Here is a 14394-nt window from a genome sequence, read left to right on the forward strand (position 1 = left end):
TTGAAAGCAAATTTTGCTCTGGGGGCATGCCGCATTTAGGAAGCCCCTATGGTGCCAGGACAGCAAAAAAAAAACACATGGCATACCATTTTAGAAACTAGACCCCTCGGGGAACGTAACAAGGGGTTAAGTGAACCTTAATACCCCACAGGTGTTTCACGACTTTTGCATATGTAAAAAAAAAAAAAAATTTTTTACCTAAAATGCCTCTTTTCCCAAAAATTTTACATTTTTAAAAAGGGTAAAAGCAGAAAATACCCCCCAAAATTTGTAACACAATTTCTCCCGAGTACGGCGATACCCCATATGTGACCCTAAACTGTTGCCTTGAAATACGACAGGGCTCCAAAGTGAGAGCGCCATGCGCATTTGAGGCCTAAATTAGGGGCTTGCATAGGGGTGGATATAGGGGTATTCTACGCCAGTGATTCCCAAACAGGGTGCCTCCAGCTGTTGTAAAACTCCCAGCATGCCTAGACTGTCAGTGGCTATCTGGCAATACTGGGAGTAGTTGTTTTGCAACAGCTGGAGGCTCCGTTTTGGAAACAGTGGCGTACCAGACGTTTTTCATTTTTATTGGGGAGGGGGGCTGTGTAGGGGAATGTGTATATGTAGTGATTTTTACTTTTTATTTTATTGTGTGTTAGTGTAGTGTAGTGTTTTTAGGGTACACTCACACGGGCGGGGGTTCACAGTAGTTTCACGCTGCAGTTTGAGCCGCAGCTCAAACTTGCAGCCGGATACTTACTGTAATCCTCCGCCCATGTGAGTGTACCCTGTACGTTCACATTGGGGAGGGGGGGGGGGACATCCAGCTGTTGCAAAACTACAACTCCCAGCATGTACGGTCTATCAGTGCATGCTGGGAGTTGTAGTTTTGCAACCGCTGGAGGCTCCGTTTTGGAAACAGTGGCTTACCAGACGTTTTTCATTTTTATTGGGGAGGGGAGGGGGGTTGTATAGGGGTATGTGTATACGTAGTGTTTTTTACTTTTTATTGTGTGTTAGTGTAGTGTTTTTAGGGTACAGTCGCACGGGCGGGGGGTTCACAGTAATTTCTCGCTGGCAGTTTCAGCTGCGGCAGAAAATTTGCCGCAGCTCAAACTTGCAGCCGGATACTTACTGTAATCCTCCGCCCATGTGAGTGTACCCTGTACGTTCACATTGGGGGGGGGGGAACATCCAGCTGTTGCAAAACTACAACTCCCAGCATGTACGGTCTATCAGTGCATGCTGGGAGTTGTAGTTTTGCAACAGCTGGAGGCACACTGGTTGTGAAACACAGAGTTTGGTAACAAACTCAGTGTTTTGCAACCAGTGTGCCTTCAGCTGTTGCAAAAGCTACAACCCCCAGCATGTACGGACAGCGGAAGGGCATGCTGGGTCTTGTAGTTATGCAACAGCTGGAGGCATACTACTTTGGCTGGGGATGCTGGGGACTGTAGTTATGCAACAGCTGGAGACACACTGGTTTGCTACATAACTCAGTGTGCCTTCAGCTGTTGCAAAACTACAACTCCCAGCAGTCACCGACAGCCAACGAGCATGCTGGGAGTTGTAGTTATGCAACCAGCAGATGTACTACTACAACTCCTAGCATGCACTTTAGCTGTTGGTGCAAGCTGGGAGTTGTAGTTACACAACAGCGGAAGGTACACTTTTCCATAGAAAAAATGTGCCTCCAGCTGTTGCAAAACTACAAGTCCCAGCATGCCCATAAGGGCATGCTGGGAGTTGTGGTGGTCTGCCTCCTGCTGTTGCATAACTACAGCTCCCAGCATGCCCTTTTTGCAGGAGGCTGTCACTCACCTCCAACGATCCAGCCGCATGAGGTCAGTCCCTCTTCGTTGCCGCCGCGGCCGCTGCTCCTGGGGCCCCGATCCCAACATTGACGCCGGGGATCGGGGTCCCCAGCACCTGGGGTGCATGTCCTGCACCCGCTCACGTCCTCCGGAAGAGGGGCGGAGCGGGTTGCGGGAGTGACACCCGCAGCAGGCGCCCTGATTGGTCGGCCGGTAATCCGGCCGACGAATCAGGGCGATTGTGAGGTGGCACCAGTGCCACCTCACCCCTGCAGGCTCTGGCTGTTCGGGGCCGTCTCTGACGGCCCCAATCAGCCAGTAATTCCGGGTCATCGGGTCACTGGAGACCCGATTGACCCGGAATCTGCCGCAGATCGCTGGACTGAATTGTCCAGCGATCTGCGGCCATCGCCGACATGGGGGGGCATAATGACCCCCCTGGGCGATATGCCCCGATGCCTGCTGAACGATTTCAGCAGGCATCGGGCACCAGCGCCCCTCCGGCTAGCGGCGGGGGGCCGGGATTTGACAGGACGTACTCAAACGTCCTGAGTCCTTAAGGACTCGGAAAACGGGCCGTTTGGGTACGTCCTGCATCCTTAAGGGGTTAAGACATACATATAAAACACATTTATCCTAAATCCCTTTCATCTTGGTTCTATTGTTTGTGATTTCAGAACTTTAAGATACATATATACAGTACAGACCAAAAGTTTGGACACACCTTCTCATTCAGAGTTTTCTTTCTATTCATGACTATGAAAATTGTAGATTCACACTGAAGGCATCAAAACTATGAATTAACACATGTGGAATTATATACATAACAAAAAAGTGTGAAAATATGTCATATTCTAGGTTCTTTAAAGTAGCCACCTTTTGCTTTGATTACTGCTTTGTACACTCATTCTCTTGATGAGCTTCAAGAGGTAGTCACCTGAATTGGTCTTCCAACAGTCTTGAAGGAGTTCCCAGAGATGCTTAGCACTTGTTGGCCGTTTTTGCCTTCACTCTGCGGTCCAGCTCACCCCAAACCATCTTCATTGGGTTCAGGTCCGGTGACTGTGGAGGCCAGGTCATCTGGCGCAGCACCCCATCACTCTCCTTCTTGGTGAAATAGCCCTTACACAGCCTGGAGATGTGTTTGGGGTCATTGTCCTGTTGAAAAATAAATGATGGTTCAACTAAACACAAACTATATGGAATAGCATGCCACTGCAAGATGCTGTGGTAGCCATGCTGGTTCAGTATGCCTTCAATTTTGAATAAATCCCCAACAGTGTCACCAGCAAAGCACCCCCACACCCTCACACCTCCTCCTCCACGCCAGCACACCTGTGAAGTGAAAACCATTTCAGGTGACTACCCCTTGAATCTCAACAAGAGAATGACAAGAGTGTGCACAGCAGTAATCAAAGCAAAAGGTGGCTACTTTGAAGAACCTAGAATTTGACATATTTTCAGTTGTTTCACACTTTTTTGTTATGTATATAATTCATAGTTTTAATGCCTTCAATGTGAATCGACAATTTTCATAGTCATCAAAATAAAGAAAACACTGAGAAGGTGTGTCCAAACTTTTGGTCTGTACTGTAGATACTAGCTGAGTACCAGGCGTTGCCTGGTTTTTCCTTCCTCATCGTTGTTGGGGAGGAAAATCCACAAAGGAGGAAGCTTTTGCCTTCATATCCTGTCCTCATGTATTGCTGTCATATCCCAAATCCATATCCTGTCCCCATATCCCGTCCTCATATCTCAACTTCATATCCCGTCTTTATATCCCGTCCTCATATCCCGTCCTCATATCCCGACCTCATATCCCGTCCTCATATCCTGTCCTTATATACTGACCACATATCTCGACCTCTTATCCTGTCCTCATATCCCGTCCTCATATCCAGTCCACATATCTCGACCTCATATCCCGACCTCCAATACCGACCTCCTATCCCATCCTCATATCCCATCCTCATATCTCGACCTCATGTTTCGACCTCCTATCCTGACCTCATCCCGTCCTCATATCTTGACCTCATATCCACTCCTCATATCCTGTCCTCATATCCCGACCTCATATTTTGACCTCATATATCGACCTTATATCTTGACCTCATATAGTTACATAGTTAGTATGGTTGAAAAAAGACATACGTCCATCAAGTCCAACCAGGGAATTGAAGGGAAGGGTGTAAGGGGATAAGGGAAAGGGATGTAGTTTTATAATTCTGCATAAGCATTAATGTTATTATTTTGTTTCAGGAATGTATCTAACCCTGTTTTAAAGCTGTTAATTGTTCCTGCTGTGACCAGTTCCTGAGGTAGACCGTTCCATAAATTCACAGTCCTCGCGGTAAAGAAGGAGTGTCGCCAGTTTAGACTAAACCTTTTCTTCTCCAGACGGAGGGAGTGCCCCCTCGTCCTTTGGGGGGGTTTAACCTCGAACAGTTTTTCTCCATATTTTTTGTATGGGCCATTTATATACTTATATACGTTTATCATATCCCCCCTTAAACGTCTCTTCTCAAGACTAAACAATTGTAACTCCTTTAATCGCTCCTCATAGCTAAGATGTTCCATGCCCCATATTAGTTTAGTCGCTCGTTTCTGCACCCTTTCCAACTCCGCAGTGTCCCTTTTATGAACAGGCGACCAAAACTGAACAGCATATTCCAGGTGAGGCCGTACCAATGCTTTATAAAGGGGGAGTATTATGTCCCTGTCCCTCAAGTCCATGCCTCTTTTTATACATGACAATATCCTGCCGGCTTTGGAAGCAGCAGCCTTACATTGCATGCTATTCTGTAGGCTGGGATCTACAAGTACACCCAGATCCATCTCTACCAGTGACTCTGACAGTTTAATCCCCCCTAAGACATACGATGCATGCAGGTTATTAGTACCCAGATGCATAACTTTACATTTATCTACATTGAACCTCATTTGCCAAGTGGATGCCCAGACACTTAGTCTATCCAAGTCATCTTGTAACTTGTAATGCACATCCTCTATAGACTGTACCGTGCTACAAAGCTTGGTGTCATCTGCAAAGATAGAAACAGAGCTGTTAATACCATCCTCTATATCATTGATAAATAAATTAAACAGCAGCGGGCCCAGTACTGAACCCTGGGGCACACCACTAATAACCGGGGACCAATCAGAGTACGAATCATTCACCACCACTCTCTGGGTACGATCAATGAGCCAGTGTTCAATCCAGTTACAAACTAAAGTTTCCAAGCCCAAGGACCTTAACTTACCTGTCATACGTCTGTGAGGGACAGTATCAAACGCTTTGGCAAAATCCAGAAACACTATATCCACAGCCATTCCTCTGTCAAGGCTTCTACTCACCTCTTCATAAAAGCAAATTAGATGGTTTGACAACTTCTATCCTTAGTAAACCCATGCTGGCTATCACTTATAATACTATTATCCCCTATGTATTCCTGTATGTAATCCCTTATAAGTCCTTCAAACAATTTACCCACAATGCACGTTAGACTTACAGGTCTATAATTGCCTGGCGAAGACCTAGAGCCCTTCTTGAAGATTGGCACCACATTCGCCCTGCGCCAGTCCCCTGGCACAATACCAGACACCAGAGAATCTCTAAATATCATGAACAGGGGTACAGATATTACTGAACTTACCTCCCTAAGAACTCTTGGGTGTAGTCCATCCGGCCCTGGAGATTTGCTTACATTTACTTTACTTAACTTACCTTGTACCATCTCTGCATTAAGCCAGTTCAGTACATTATATGATGTGTTACCAGCACTGACCTGGCCAATGTCAGCTCCTTTTTCCATAGTGTATACAGAACTAAAGAACCCATTCAGTAGCTCCGCCTTCTCTTGATCGCCCGTGAAAACCTCCCCATTATCATTATTAAGGGATCCTACATGCTCTGTCCTTGGTTTTTTTGTATTTATATATCTAAAAAAATATTTAGGATTAGTTTTGCTTTCTTTGGCCACCTGTCTCTCATTTTGAATTTTTGCTGTTTTTATTACATTTTTACAGATTTTATTAAGCTCCTTGTACTGTTTAAATGTTATAGCTGACCCATCAGATTTGAATTTTTTGAAGGCTATTTTTTTATCTCGACATCATGTCCCGACCTCCTATCCCGTCCTCATATCATGACCTCTTATCCCGTCCTCATATGCCGTCCTCATATCTTGACCTCATATCCTGACCTCCTATCCCGTCCTCCTATCCCAACCTCCTATCCTGTCCTTATATCCCGTCCTTATATCTCGTCCTCATATCCCGTCATCATATCCCGTCCTCCTATCTCGACCTCCTATCTCGACCTCTTATCTCGACCTCCTATCCTGACCTCCTATCCCGTTGTCCTATCTTAACCTCCGATCTCGACCTCCTATCTCTACCTCCTATCCCGTCCTCCTATCCCGACCTCCTATCCCATCCCCATATCCCCTCCTCCTATCTCTACCTCCTATCTCGACCTCCCATCCTGACCTCCTATCTCGACCTCCTATCCTGCCCTCATTTCCCATCCTCCTATCCCAACCTCCTATCCCGTCCTCCTTTCCCATCCTCATATCTCAACCTCCTATCTCAACCTCCTATCCTGACCTTCTATCTCGATCTCCTATCCTGTCCTCCTTTCCTGTCCTCCTATCCGACCTCCTATCCCGACCTCCTATCTCGACCTCCTATCTCGACCTCCTATCCCGTCCTCCTGTCCCGACCCGTAATATGTGTACCAGGTACTGAAATATCTCGAGACGTACGGAAGTTATGTGGAAACATACATTTCTCATTGATTTGCATGGGACTTTAAACAAAAACCCTGACCCTCACAAATGGGGGTAGTTAAGGGTTAAATTAACTATCCTATATTTTAAGTGTACATATAAGTAACATGTGACCAAGTATTATCAAAATATCTCCAGCCGTTTGGAAGTTATGCAGTAAGATATATTTCCCATAGACTTGTATGGGACTTTAAACAAAAACCCTGCCCCTGGCAAATGGGGTTGAGTAAGGGTTAAATCACCTATCCAATGTTTGTTGTTGACATGTAAGTAACATGTGTGCCAAGTTTCATGTTACTTTCTTTAGCGGTTTGGAACGCGATGCTGGAACATCCACACAGTAAACCAGAGAAAAGAAAAGTTAGCAACTATAGTTATATAAGAATATATGTGCAAACAAATGTCTTTATTAATTACATATATAAACTAACAAAAAGAAGAGCATACAAACAATTAAAAACATTTAAAAACCACAATAATCTGGCGGAGGAGTGTAGTCCTTCTACGCCCACCCCACACAAGGGAAAACAAATAACCCCGAAAGGAGAATGGAGGCAGTCCCAACCACAAGGGCACAATGCAAATGATCAATACTATATATGTGGATCACACAGAGGCTAACCTGTAACAAATAAACACAGATCTAATGATATCCGCAATAGCAATAAAAAAATCCCAGTGTCTCCAGACACTACATACAAAGTATCCAAATTCTCTAAAAATACATAAAATGCATACTAATCACGGAAACTAGAATATAAGTTAATGAATGTCCTAAATGCTATAGGTCTGTTAAGTGCATGTGTGAGAAAGTTACCACTCAAGAACCCAGTTATGTCTCTGTGAATGTTGGGACCGCCTGCATCTCTGTTTGGGGGGAAAGCTGACCCCACGCGTTCCGCCTCCAGCAACGGAGGTTTCCTCAGGGTTTAAATTAAACTTTTTTTCTATAGAAACAGAAGAATATTTTGCTTAGTATTTCTAATGTCATCAAAAGTAACATAGTTATTTATTCCTGCTTATAACTGTACCTAAGAAATTTCAAAAAATTATCTACTTTCTTATATCATGAATGCAGTTGATAACTGTCATGGGCAGCGTTCTGTCCATTCATTTCGGCTGTGAGCACTCCCTGCCTGCCTACACTAGTAGCTCCGGGACCCGTGGAACAGGACACACCCGCATGTGCGTTCTGGGCATTGCCATGGGTGACACTCCCGCCGTTCAGTCCGGCTGTGAGCGCACCTCTCCTTATGTTCTTGGCGTCTCTGGGACTCGCTGTGCTGTACGTGCCCGCATGCGAGTCCCAGGCATCTCCTTACTTCCCTCTGTCTCAGGCCTCCCTCACTCTGTGCATTGCCAGCACGCGCCTCCCCTCTCCTTAGGGCGCACATCACCTACTTAGTGGTCCTGACCTCCAGTCCTTGACCTGACCTTGCTCATTTGCCGCCTGCCTCCTGACCCCGTGCTTGTGACCTAACTACGCTTCCTTGCCTCCTGCCCTTCTGACCTGTGCTTCGTCCTGACTACGTCTTCCATCTGTGTCGAGTTACATCTGGGCAACCTGTGTGGACGGATCGTGCCAGGGGTAGCGACCTGGGTGCCGCCTGCCGCAGCAAGTCCATCCTGCTTTGCGGCGGGCTGTGGTGAAAACCAGCGGCACCTTAGACTCCGCTCCCTGGTACGGATCAGTCATAGTCCACACAGGTGAAGGAATACACTATCCAGCTCCTTACAATAACATTTTCCCTAGAAAAGAAGAAAATTAGAAATGAGTGTGTCTATGCCGCTCAGCCATTCCCAACTGATTGCTTACTGAGATTCAGTGGTATACTTTATTATAAAAGCCTTTCCAGTTTTTCAATAGTATATTGGATTTGTCCAAAAGCTAAAATATGTCCAGAAACTAATAGAAAGTCTTATTTTGCTGGGGGGGGGGGGGGGGTGCATCATAAAATTATAATAATAGTTAAAAACATACTCACCTCGGTCACCTGGGGCTCCCGCTCGCTCACCAGTCCCCTGCTACTTCATACTTTCAAGATTGACGTTTTTATTTATTTGCTGCCCCAGCAAAAATATTATTTTTTAGTGCTGAGACATCCCCTTAAACCCGCAACAAATATCAGGTTTAAAGGGAAACAAATATCAGGTTTAAAGAGAGTCTGTCTGTGGATTTATGGTGCCCAAACAATGGGCAACATCTAATCCCCATGGGCTCCTTCATCAGGAGATATGGCATATGCAGTGGCACCAGGGCACCCCATCCAGCTGGACCATTTCTAGTTTTCTGAGGTCTCCAGAAGAAATGGTTTTAGATGTCTCAATAATGATTTCAAAAGATTGCTAAACAACTGGATGTCAATTTATTCCATGGCTTAGAAGATCATTGACAGGTAGAAAATAATTCAAACAATTGCCATCTTTCCCAGATCAGGCTACCCCTCAAAGATTCGTCCTAAGAAAGGCACAAGATGCTGAATACATTCTCCATAATTTCATTATGAAACCTACAAGTTGTTCTCATCACTACTGAAGTCAAATGGAATAAGCTTATTTGCTCATGAAAAAACTATGCAAAGTAAGATCTGGAAAAATTATAAAGGACTACAGGTGGATTTACATTTACAATATCTGTTCAATGTGTGTTTGTTTAGTCCTACAGTTATAAGGTAGGGTAAGCTGCAGCCAGATTTTTCTGGTGCTGGCTTATTCTTCAAAGAAGAAAATGATTGGGGTGGTGAAAATTGAACATGCCAGGCTCTTCTCTCCCCACACATCATCTGTCAGTGGAGTTGGGAGCCCACCAAATATCTTAACTAGTGATGAACAAACTTGTAAAAAGATCAGTTTGCCAGGCTCTCCAAATTTTTGCCAACTAGTTTGCTCCAAAAATAAGTTTAGAATACTTTCTAAAAGCTCTAAAGTCCTGTATATTACTGCTAGGAATGTAGTTTTAAAGTGGTTTTAAGGCATGTTGTAACCCATGGTAACTAGCAGTTTGTTTAATGCACTAGCGGATGTTATATGCTTTTTTACACTAAAATAAAACTACATAAAGAATCCCTGGTTGCTGGCAGATGCCTGGCAGTGTTTAAATGAGGCAAGGTGGGGGTTTCAGAAGGCTCAGTGGCTTTTTCCAAGCGTTCCAAAAATTAGCCCTTTTTGTTTCAACAGGATTGGTGACGGTATCTTAAAATAGTGAACATTTTAAAAAATCAAACAAACTTCTCTTTTTGGAAGTTGCAACAGGAACTTGTAGACAGTGAAAAGGAAAGGAGGATAAACAAATACACAATCATTTAAACTTGCTGTGTCTTCCTGACCAAAATAGGCTGTGTCCTTGAAGAGTTAAAATTGATCATGAACAACTAGGCAAACACCAATGTTGAAGACAGATAAGACAAAGGCAGAGGTATTTGGCCGCTGTACTAAGGGACATACTTGTTGAAGACCAAATACAGCAATTCCTTAAAGAACCCAATAGCAGCTGTAGAGCATGGTGGTGAAATGTCATGGGTTCAGTCTGCTTTGCTACATAATAATAATTATTATTATTTTTGTTTAAATAATTATAACAATACTGAGACTACCAAACATTCACCAAAAAGATGGTACATAAGCATACCATGTAGCAAGTGAAACGACAAAGACAGTCCTAACATGGTACAGCAGGTTGTATGTCGATCAAGGGTTTGTACCAATTGTAGGGGTGGGACTGAGAAGCTCCGGGAGTGAAAGTTAGAGAGACCGGGGAGGGGCATATAACCAACAAACATTGTTTGCAAAAGGAATTAAAGTAAAGCATGCCTTGCTACATGTATGATTTCGACAGGACACCATTCTAGAATCCACTGTGCATTCTTTATTTTACCAGACAATAGCATCAGGCCATCTATCAGATGATTAAAGCTCAGCCTAAAGTAGTCCTTGCAATTTGAAAATGACCCCAAGTCTACCTGTAAAGGGTTCTAGACTGTGCATGCAAGAAACCCCCATGACATCAGTGAAGTAGCAATATAAAATAATGTTGGAGACTGGTAATCACAGCTATTAGAAATACCTGCAGGAGGTTGTCTCTACTGAAGAGGACAATTACAGGAATTAGAGACATTTTCTTTTTTTTTTCTTTGTACAATTACATTAGTTTTATCTTTCTATAATGTTGGAGGAAGATTCAATATTGATATGTCAACACGAGGCGTTTTATTTTCCATGCATGCTCTGTTTCATGCTTTGTTTGATGTGACCTTGTTCACTACATGCTTATCTATTCCCCTTTGATATTGACAGATAGGGCAGGCATGTCCCATAGTATACCGCGTGCATCCTTATAGGTCATATCAGCGGCCTCATTAGCCCCGTACAGCCCCGTTAGCGTTAATTATCTGACTATGTAAAATACACTGACATTCAGTGACATTCACTCTGGATTCTTCCATTCTCTGCTCAATACATGTTTGGTAATATTAAAACAACCCCATTGTTATCTGAACTCTTTATTATTTAGGATTGACAGTTTCATTTACATAATCTATACTAATTATCTGAGCTAATTAATGCAGCGTCTTCACTTTACTCATTACTTCTAAACAGATTATCTGTATGATATCAAACTATAAAGCACATCGCTTTATACAATGTATCCTTTTTAGAGTCTGAATAAAGCTACTGTTAAATTATGGAAAGTGCTTCTGTTCCAGGAATCAGCCTCGTGTATAGATCAGTGCACGTGGGATATATATTTAGGGATGAAATGCGTTGGAATAAAGTACTTATAGTGATTGTCTTAGCCTGTACCACCATACTGTAAAGTGTATGGACACCTTGACATCTGCTGTGTAGTAGGTCGTGATGTGACAGCCCTATGTAATTAATACCTTGTTCCCACTATAAAAGGGTATAGTGCAAGGCACCTATGTATCAATGGGCACTACACGGGCTACACACCCTGCAATATCACACACAGGACAACTGGAAAGCATACTGTCAAAAAATTTTGATAAATTAATAAAATTGTATAAATCTACTGTAATATAACTATTCAGAAGGCTACTCTTCCCCTTAGATATGACTCAGATTTTACATTTCTTATTAGTTTTATTTTCATATTCTATAAGACAGACTTTTAATAACCTCTGAATTAAGTCTCTGTTCACCAGATAATAATACTTTTATTTTTAGTGTATTGTTTTGCAACACACATCACCTGCTTCATTTAGAAGATTTTCTGGTTATACTGTGGGATAGCTTGGCTGAAATGCTTCTATGTGAGGTGGCGAACTGTCATCACAGTACCACTAGAGGGCAGTGTAGGTTCCTAAAAAGCACAGCAAGTATGATAGAAAAAAAAGGACACTATCACTTTAATCTTGTATAATGGCTAAAAGCCATATCTGTCATCTCTTTTAGAAATAATAACATAATGATCTTACTTTGTTGCATTTTGTTAGAGTTAAGGTGGGGGTTTTAGACCAACTGTTAAAAAGAGAGAATCAGGCCACTTCAAAACATTCCATTTTAAAGACAAAATGAAGACTAGATCCAATAAAAGAGGAAATGTAGAAAGCTTTAATTATACTTATCCAATGAGTCCTCACATCTGCTCCTGCTTGTATATAAAAATGTTTTTTATGAAAACCAAGATTTGTTCTTATCTGCTTGTAGTAGTCCTTTCATGTTATATTACTGTAAGTACGGAACACATACTACAACCTTTAATACTGCTCCATTTAGAGCTGTATCTATGAAAACATGGGTGATCCGCCTTGATTCTTTCATTACACAATGTGGCAGCCCCCTCATTTTTAGTGCTGGGTGTTCTAGTTCAAGGAGTACTTCTACATGTATCAGTGAAATATAAAGTTTAAAGGGGGACCTGCGGCCATAACTGACATGTCTATTGTTAGGAAGTACTTGTGTTTTCCATGAAAAACCATCCTGGATCCTTATTTTTTCATAACTCTGCATTGTGGTATTCCTGCAATATACCTCTTGAATAGAGAGTGAACTGATTTTTTAAAAAATCTATTTTGTTCCAAAATAATTTTTTTTTAAATAAATCACATTTTATTTGATACCCAATTTGATCTTTTGTGATTTTCTTCAGACGAGTATAGACACCTGTGAACACAAAGAACCTGGAGGTAGGTGGCCATGTTGGATGCATTTCTGCGTACACTCATTAGTATATACGGTATGTCAGATGTGGTACACTCAACCCAGCAAATTGATGACCAATTCTTAGCAAATCCTCCTCTAAATATAAAAGAGTTCAACTAGATGATACCATACACTCTTGTCAAAGACAAAATGATAAAGGAGGAGCATCGTATAGGGTAGATACTCCAAACAATACAGTGAATATCAATCAATATTAGGTGCTCATCTATAAAAGTTGTGGAAAAGCTACAAATCCCAATGAAGGCAAAAAATCCAGATATGATGAAGTAGGCATATGGCTGCTACAATTGTCCCAGGGTCGGCTGCAGTTGTGATGATGTAATTATAGTATATTGGCGCATATAGATAAGACGTATGCTTTATGATTTTTCTGGATGTAAGTTCTCTGTAAGCAATCATGGAACAATAGATAAACAACGGTGTGCGATGCGGCCTTATTATAGATGTACTGAGGAATGGTTGTAATATAATTGAAGGGCAGAAATTAAAATATGTAGATATGTGCAAAACACAAATCCCTTGATATGCAGTTCCTACCTAAGGTGCTGGAGTGCCAATACTACTCTTGTATGTGGAGTGGAGAGAAAATAATGAGTAGATGGCCGCTCACCTCAAGAAAAGGATAAATGTGCCTATCACCCAAGTGAATAGGGTACCATGTGATGAGATCCGCTGCAAAAGCTGGGAAGTCACAGGACGTCAGAAGATTCAAATCCTGGAGAAGTTGCAAGGAGGAAGGAAGGAAGAAGATCTATCACCCAGGTGCTGTGGATGCTTGTCCCATGAATTCAATGGAAACAGGAATATACAATCACAGATCCCTAGGCAGGGACCGCTTTATTGAAAAAAATATAATAAAATAGTAGCAGAGTACAGATTACACGTTTCGAGGGAAACACCATCTTCATCAGATCTCTGCAACAAAAGGTACATTGCGGTTTAAATAATGAGAGAATGGCGCCAAATACTTAGAGGGGGCGGGGCCAAAGGTGCAAAAAATTTAAACAGGAAGTAAAGCAAGAATAAAAAACTTACATACAAGATACTGAACAAAATCATTAGAAAATACCTTTCATACATTTATTGAGACATATATATATATATATATATATATATATATATATATATATATATATAAAAGCTAAAGGGGATGAGTATTTACCTCAAGGCGAGGCCACTACTCCTGGTGCAACGGAGCTTCAGAAGGCCATTAAGCACTCCACAGGCATTCTGGGTAGGGGAATATGCAAAGCAGCTCATTACATCACCTTTTCAGGTAATGTTCCCTGGTATCAGCTTAGCTCCTGTTAAGGAATAGAAAAAGCTGATCAGGATTTTATGCCAAGCCAGACTACTCCCCAAAAGGGAAGTTTCTACCCATCTGCAGACAGCTGTTTTGTGGTTTTTGTCACTCATCAGTACAGAGCAGGGTGATCTGGCTTGGCTGGGGTAAGAGGCATGAGAGCAGCTAAAGGGGATGAGTATTTACCTCAGGGCGAGGCCACCATTCCTGGTGCAATGGAGCTTCAGAAGGCCATTAAGCACTCCGCGGGCATTCTGGGTAGGGGAATAAGCAAAGCAGCTCATTACATCACCTTTTCAGGTAATGTTCCCTGGTGTCA

The 14394-nt window shown here is 42.6% G+C and overlaps 1 long non-coding RNA gene across 1 annotated transcript in view; it reads left to right on the forward strand.

Annotated features, from left to right (window-relative positions):
* LOC130294542 (uncharacterized) overlaps positions 1 to 12735 on the forward strand; it is a 47428-nt gene extending 34693 nt beyond the window's left edge. Inside the window, exon 3 of the long non-coding RNA XR_008848530.1 lies at positions 12699 to 12735. This is a non-coding gene — a long non-coding RNA (uncharacterized LOC130294542). The remainder of the gene's footprint in view (positions 1 to 12698) is intronic.
* Positions 12736 to 14394: the final 1659 nt, after the last annotated feature.

The sequence above is a fragment of the Hyla sarda genome, chromosome 10 (assembly GCF_029499605.1).
Source record: "Hyla sarda isolate aHylSar1 chromosome 10, aHylSar1.hap1, whole genome shotgun sequence".
In the NCBI taxonomy this organism is placed as follows: domain Eukaryota; kingdom Metazoa; phylum Chordata; class Amphibia; order Anura; family Hylidae; genus Hyla; species Hyla sarda.